Source organism: Miniopterus schreibersii, assembly GCF_964146895.1.
Source record: "Miniopterus schreibersii genome assembly, chromosome: 1".
Lineage (NCBI taxonomy): Eukaryota > Metazoa > Chordata > Mammalia > Chiroptera > Miniopteridae > Miniopterus > Miniopterus schreibersii.
This window is the reverse complement of record NC_138101.1, coordinates 154,755,735-154,763,360: the sequence shown is the minus strand read 5'-3', so window position 1 is coordinate 154,763,360 and position 7,626 is coordinate 154,755,735. Positions and strand designations below refer to the sequence as shown.

The 7,626-nt window shown below is 41.6% G+C and overlaps 1 protein-coding gene across 5 annotated transcripts in view; it reads left to right on the top strand.

Moving 5' to 3' along the window:
* Window positions 1-1,211: 1,211 nt before the first annotated feature.
* Window positions 1,212-7,626, top strand: part of ZNF280D (zinc finger protein 280D) — a 102,034-nt gene continuing 95,619 nt past the window's right edge. For 4 of the 5 annotated variants that reach the window (XM_081132302.1, XM_081132305.1, XM_081132306.1 and 1 more), the window contains exon 1: window positions 1,212-1,405. The gene's annotated coding sequence lies outside the window, so the exon portion shown is untranslated. Of the gene's footprint in view, window positions 1,406-4,305; window positions 4,381-7,626 lie in introns of those variants that run through there. The other variant, XM_081132303.1, reaches the window with a different exon arrangement.

Here is a 7,626-nt window from a genome sequence, read left to right as displayed (position 1 = left end):
ATCAGTGTCTCTAGTAAGTTTGGTTGGCATGGATCACCCCCCTGGATTTAAACCAGCTCTGTGGGCTAACAACTTTACGTTTCTGTCTCTTCAAATTGAGGACCAGGCTCTAGAACAGAGACTGAAATCTTCTTAAGTTCACTTTCATACTCTAACATGCTTTGCTAACCATTAGGAGCTATATTTGAAATATAATGACTTTAAGAATGCACAGAGATTTTTGAACATTTAGGTTTCCATGCTTGTTATTTTGATTATTCTGTGTCTTTTCCTGCAAAGCTTATTTTCAAAGCGAGCAAGAAAGGGAAAGCTGGATTAGACCATCCTTGGCCCAGTTGGGAAAAGAGGTCATGGTTATTTGCAGCCATACCAGGCCTCTAGGGGTGGTGCAAGTGGCCTTTGGGGAAGATTGATCTGGGAAAGGAAGCAACTATAAGGATAAACAGCAGAGAAGAGCTTGGAGCATTCATGAGGAAGACACTGATTCAAATAGGCAGAAAGAATACTAGTATCCAGCGACTCAGTGTTTCGTGCGGTGATAGTGTGTGTTCAGGATCTAACAAGAGGCAACATTTCAAATCCAGGTCATTCCTGAAAGCTGGACCACTGCTACCACTGTATTGCGAAGCCTACTGGGAGGAAACTTTCCTTTCAGGTCAGATACAATGTTTGTTAAGTATTCATGCAAGCAGGATCTTGGCAAGTGCTCTCGGAAAGGCATTTACCTGAACTTTTTTCCTCTCGTTATGACAGGCAACCATACGGCAGGGTTAGGAATTAAAGGAGACACAAGCAAAATCGTCTGTTTGAAACAAATCTGGCAAAATTAGCCAGTGATGAAAAGAACCTAACTCCACGTATTTTTCTCATCTGGTTTATGTCTTCGCGCCTTAGGCGCTGCGCTTCTGTTTCGTGGGGCCTCTCTTCCTAGACTTTCTTTCCAAGCCTGCGGAGAAGTAGCTGTTGGGCATAAAGCGAACCCACAAATCATGTTTCCACGCCTTCAGATTCGGTGCAGCCCCGATCCCGGGATCGCTGCCCCGGGCGGCTGGCGAGCAGACCAGCGGGAAGCCACGGGCGCGCCGCCGACCCAGGGCCCCGCTGGAGGCCCGCGCGCGGCGGGTCGGGGCCTTCGAGGGCCTGCGAGCGGCGCACATGCCCACCCGGCTCCGGGTCGGCCGGAAGACAGGGAACCCGGACCCGCTCAGGCTGACCCGGAGTCTACCCATGAGGCAGCGCGCGGGCTCCACGAGACTCCTCCGCGCCCCCTCCCGCAGCTCGGCTGCCGACTCCGCAATGGGAGCCGCCGCTGTCGCCGCCGTGTAGTTTTTCGTGCTCCTCCTTTTCCTCCTCCTCTTTCTCCTCCTCCTCAGGGCCCCAGTCAGGCCGATCCGCTCCGTTCACGGTAAGCGCCCCCCGCCCCCGCCCGCCCCGCGCTGCAGCAGGCAGAGGCCCTCCCGCGCGGCCTGCGCCGCCTCATTCCGGGGGCGCTGGGCTGGGGGTGTCGAGGCCGGCGCGGGTCGCCGAGAGCGCCCAGAGAGCGGGGAAGGGGACTGGCTGCGCGGCGGCTGCCGGCCCGCCATCTTGCGCCGGCCCCGGCGTGGGAGGGATCCCGGCGCTACGCGGCAGCCGGCTCGGGGCTGCAGGCCGGGGCCGCGCAGGCCGCCGCCGCCTCCTGCATCTCCTCCTCCGCCTCCTCTTCCTCTCTTCCCGAGGCCCGTGCGCCTGTTTGTCCCCAGCCTGGTTTTGGCTTTTCTCTGTGGAGCCAACTCCCCGTGGTCTTCGGCGCATTTTGTGCTGATGTTTGGCGGAGACCCATGCTGCTCTCACTAGAGTCCCCCCGGGAGTCTCGTTCGTCGTAGGCAGGGAGAGCGCAGCGGCTCAGAACTCGCAGGCGTGGGACGCGCTAGGGCCCAGGTTCCCCCGCCCGGTGCCAGCCGCTGCAGCTCACACCCTCCCTCCCGTCACTGGGACTTTCCTGCTCTGCGGTAGACGTCCCGTTTTATTGTCTCCAGAAAAAGGGCCCTGAGGGGAAACGTGGACTTAGAGCCACAGTTTTTGAACTGAGCTTTCAGGCTTGAGACGGAAAGAATGATCTCACTCTGAGATTTTATCCTGCTGTAGAGATGGAAGGAGTTCCTCTCAAGTTGTCTCAAGTTTTAACGCTTTAAAGAGAAATCTGCTAGAGAGGAGAAATGTCAAAGGAAACCCGCTTCTCAAGCACGGGAGACCTTCGTTCAAGGGGTTCTCTCTTTGTGTTTGAAGATTGAGTTTTTAAAAAAAATTCTGCGAACTTAAGACTTATTTACTTATCTATCTATCTATCTAATCTGTCTATCATCTTTGGTTTTCAGGTTTGGATTGTGTCTTAAGAATTTGACGTTCTTCTAGTACCATTAAACAGAAAGTTGAAACGTAGAAGGAGAGTTATTAAAGTACAAAAAACGTCCTTGGGCATTTGCGAGGTGTCCTGCATTGGGGGATTACTGTGCCAACTCAGGGTGTCTCTCAGCAGAAACTTACAGTGCCTGTGAAGGCCTTGGTTTGCATAGAAAATTAAGTGCTCTGGATGTTTAAAAATCAGTGCAAATACCCTTACAAGTATCTAGCATTTGTATCGTCATTGATAGGCGCTGATTTTTACCACAAAACGAAGGTGAGGAAAGGGCCTCTGGGAGAGTTCTTTGATGAGGCCAAGGCTGGGAAGTGATAGAGCCAGTTCTAGAACCTGAGGTCTTCTGATTACTCATTGAGTGTGCAATTCTCACTGTATTATGTTTTAATTTTTAACAGAGTGCGGTTAATGAGAAGAGGCAAGGAGGCTCACCTATAAAATTTAAGAAATACTATTCAATTGCCCCTTGTTTTACTTATTTTTAAGAATTCATTTCTGAACCTTGCAACCTTTTTTAAAATTTTTCATGTTATTTTCTCCCAAACATTGGAAAGTTGAAAAATAGCACGTTTGAACACATACTTACCCCGTAGTTTTAATAGTTATTACCATTTTGCCACATTTGCTTTATCTACCCATTTCACATTCTTTTTGGGTGAACATTCTCAAAACCCACTGCAGATATCATGACAGTTCACACCGAAGTACTATATCCGTGTCAGTTGTATATCATAAAATTGAGGACAATTTTCTATGTAACCACAGTACCACAATCACACTTAAAGTTAAGAATAATTCCTACAATCAAGTATCTGTATGTAGTATTCACATTTTCCCAGTGGTTCCCCACATGTCCTATTTAATCGTTTATCAGTATCCAATCATACATTACATTTGTTAGTTTCTTCTAATTTAGTGTTGTTCTCTTTTTTTGTGTGTGATGACATCGACGTTGTATTATAAACCACATTCTGTATTTTATTGACAGTGTCCTTCTCTTTGGGTTTACATTGTACCCTCAATTGCTAGTATTCCTTGAGTAGATGAGCCTTAATATTTTTGGCAGGATGACTTCATAAGTCATAGTGTATTTCACATTATACATGCTTGTAAAAATATTGCATGATGAAGTCCTTTCTGCTAAAGGAGAATACCTATTTACTTTTAGTTTTTAGAAACATTGTTCACTCATTGATTGTTGAGTGAGAAAATTTGTCTTGAATATGTCATGACTCACTCTGAGATTTCCCAGATTTCTCTGAAGTGCTTGCTATCATCCATCTTTGCCTTGGTCTTTAGGTTCATCTAATAATTGTGAAATGTCTCCTCTGTCAGTTTTCTTCTGTCCCATCATGGGTAGAAAATAAAAAGTTCTGAGTTCTTAACTGTGTTCAGTGAAAACTAGAAACAAATGAAGAGGATCAGGTTATGCCATCCAAAAATGTGCCACTTTAACATAAGGATTATTTTGAGCAGAAGGCAATTGAGAATCAATAGGTGTAAGAAGAGTTTTCTGCCCTCCCATTGTCTGCCTAAAGTAGGGCATAAATTTCCTTTTGTGCCATAACCTTACCCCCTTCTCCCCATACCAGGAAGGAAAGAGAGACTCTTTATCACCTGAAATGGAGTGTTGATACTGAGATGAGTTTGCATAAACAGACCTAACTAAAGTAATCCTTATCTTTCATTATATTTCATTATCTTTCATGTTTCCTACTTTCCTATGATTTGTCTCTCAGTGTACAAATTCCCTTTTCTTTAAAATGGTATGTAAGTCCCTGAGTCTAACTGCTGCTTTGAGTTTTACTCCTTTTCAGTGAACTCTCATGTATGTAAACATTAATAAAAATTGTGCTTTTTCTGTCTTTTGTTAGTTCAAGTTGCAGGTCCCCAGCTACTGCAACCTAAAAGGGTAGAAGTAAAGTTTTTCTTCCCAACACAGACCACAAAGATGATGTCTTCAGTCTTCTATGCCTTTTTGAAAGGTGATGCAATATTTTGTGCAAAACAATAAACTGAAAAAAAGATAAGAAAATGAAGGATAATGCATTAGTGACTATTTCATCCTTGGATTATCCTTTTAGGCAACTAAATCGTTCTTCTGTTTTCTTATTACTTTAGTTTTATTTTTTTAAAGCATAGTTGGGAATAATTGATCTGCAATGGTGAAATCTAAGATGATGGAATAAGCAAAATATTTCAAGATGTAGGAAAATGGAAATCACTAAGGTTCCATAATGTACCTTAGATTTATAAAAGGATTCTGTAGACTCATAGTAATTGTAAGATAGAGTTGTGTGTGTTTTTTTAAAGTAATAAATTTTTCCTTTGCTGTTTGAAGATCTCTGGCAAACAGTAAAAGTCATAAAATGTCAGTCTTTACAACTAGAACTGCTCAAGAAAGAAAATAAAAAACTAAAATTGTTTCAATGGACTCTGATAGTATACTGAAGGTTAATAGTTAATTTGGACAATAGAGATTCACTCTTCCAACACACACATTAAACCTGTCTGCCTCTTCTTCTACTATCATGATAGGTTTGTCAGCCTTTTGTACTACATCTCTAATGAATGCAGGTAGTATTTAGAAAATTATTACTTGAGGTTTCTGTTCCAAATTTTTTTGTTGTTACCATTTTTCCCCCCTTCCAAACTTTACCTTCAGAGAGTCTCCATAGTAAAAAATGATTAAATGGAACCCTGCAGGATCAGGGTATAATATTTACCTTTTTAGTGAACTGGATTAAACCAAAAATATTTTTTATTTCAATTGTTTTCATTGTAACATTGCTGCTTTTCTGATTTAGTATATCATGATAAACAATATGTGATATTTGGAATGATGTTCGTTTTGCTGCTTTGTGTTTTTAAACAATGCCTTATACATAATTACTGCTTAATAAGTGCTTTTTTTAGTGTTGTGTCCATCAACTGAATATTCCCTAACAGTTTAAAATTACTACTTTACTCTTTCGGTTGGTATATCCAACATTTTTGACTAGCCAATATAGCTACTATAGTGATTTAGCTGTGCATTTTAAACAGGCTTTGACTTAGTTTATCTACTTGTAGCAGTTCTTTAAGTGTGGTCTGGGGACTTGAGATGCTTTCAAGGGCTCTGCAAGATTTCCCTTTACCACCTGTCTGTCTTGTGAGGCTGAATTTTCTTCAGTTCAACAGAGCAATGTAGTGCAACAGATTGAATGCAGAAGCAGATAAGAGAATCCAGCTGTCTTTATTAAGACAAATGTTAATGAGATTGTAAAAATGTAAAGCAGTGGCACTCCTCTAAATTTTTTGTTTTGGAAAATATAGTTACTTTTCATAAAAATATGTTAATACTTAATGGTTTTGTTATAGTCATTTTAAAGTAAATTAATGTATATTTCTTAAATTTCTTGATTGAGGTTTGTGGACTCAAAGGTGAAGATTCCATCCGTAGAAGTTAATCAACCACACACTTGCTTTTTTTTTTTTTTGCCAAGTTTAATATTTCTTCAGTATGACAACTTCCTGAATGCCTTTCATTTGAGGGCTGTTAACCAAAGCAGAGATCATTAGTCTACGAAATAATTTGCTCCTTACTTCTAGGCTTTACCACTGTGTTTTCCTTGTTTTGTGGGTAATTGTTACTTTGGCAAGTTTGAAATGCAAAACTTTGAGAGGGTTGAGGGGCTTTGAGGAGGGGTCTGAGGGTTTTAGGTATATTATAATCCCCATCTTGTGCTTTGTTTACTCACTCAGTTTGCTTTTCCTATTCAAGGTGTAGATTATTTGATTTTCAACTCTACAGGATTGCTGACTGCTGGAAGTCCCTTCTAAACAAAATGAAACATGGAAATGGCTTTTTTAAGTTACATGGGGGAAAATACGTAATAGATCTTCCAACTTTATTGAATAGAAAAATGTAAATAGAAAATTGGCACTACTTTTTTGACACTACATTGTTAGTATTTGTGTTCATTTGAGAAGTTATAACCAAGAGATGTCTTTCTAATCTTTATTGTAGTATTTTAGAAATTATAAAATGTATTCACAGTTACCATATTTCATTGTCAAAACAAATATTTCTTGCCCGGCGGGAGTGGTTCAGCGGTTGAGCATCGACCTAGGATCCGGGAGATTGCAGTTCGATTCCCAGTTCAATTCCCGGTCAGGGCACATGCCCAGATTGTGGTCTCCATCCCCAGTCGGGGAACGTGCAGGAGGCAGCCGATCAATGATAACTCTCTCATCACTGATGTTTCAACTCTCTTCCTTTCCCTTCCTCCCTCTGAAATCAATAAAGATATATTTAATAAAAAAGAAATTAAAAAAACACCCAAATACTTCTTTGAGACGGGTGATAGGTATCATCATCATCCATCCTTTACAAATGAGGAAATTGAGTCTCAGAAAAAGTTGATTTCATTTATTGTACTACTTACTGGGTTCCAGATGCTGTATATATATTTTGTAAGATGTGATGCCTTGGCCTTCCCTTGCTTTAATCTGAGCCTTTCTATTTTGGGATTATATATTCCTTCTCCTTGAGCTAGATAGCGCAGGACTAGCCTGACAGCCTGGCAGCGCTAGGTGGCTCACCAGCTTCTAAAGTTTTTGACCTACTATGTACCTTACTGCATTCTAGAAACTTCTAGCACTATGATAAACCAGCTCTGCATGGGTTGGTGAGAAGTTATTGAAGAGTTTGGAATTGATAAGTGACACAATGAAAGCATTTTAGGAAATTGTTGATTTGGTGGTTCTGTATTACATGGACGAGAGCAAATAAATCTGGATACTGAAAGATCGAGTATAAAGTGATCTTATAATTCTGATACAAAAGCTCTGAGGTAAGGGCCTGAACAAATATTTAGTGAATGGAAACTCAAGGGTGGTTGTGGGAAATATTTTGAAGGAAGACTATAAGACTGGGGAATTGATTAGATATGATTAGTAAAAGAAGGGGGCATTGAAAAAAAATTCCAAGGACTTAAGATCAGAAAGATGACAGTTTTTGCCTGGCCTGGCATGGCTCAGCGGTTGAGCGTCGACCTAGGATCCAGGCAATCGGGGTTTGATTCCTGGTCAGGGCACATGCCCGTGTTGCGGGTTCGATCAATGACTCTCTCATCTTTGATGTTTCTCTCTCTCTCTCCCCCCTCCTGTCCTCTCTCTGAAATCAATAAAGATTAAAAAAAAAAAAAGGATGACAGTTTTCATATGTAGAAAAAAAAGTGCAAAGGTAG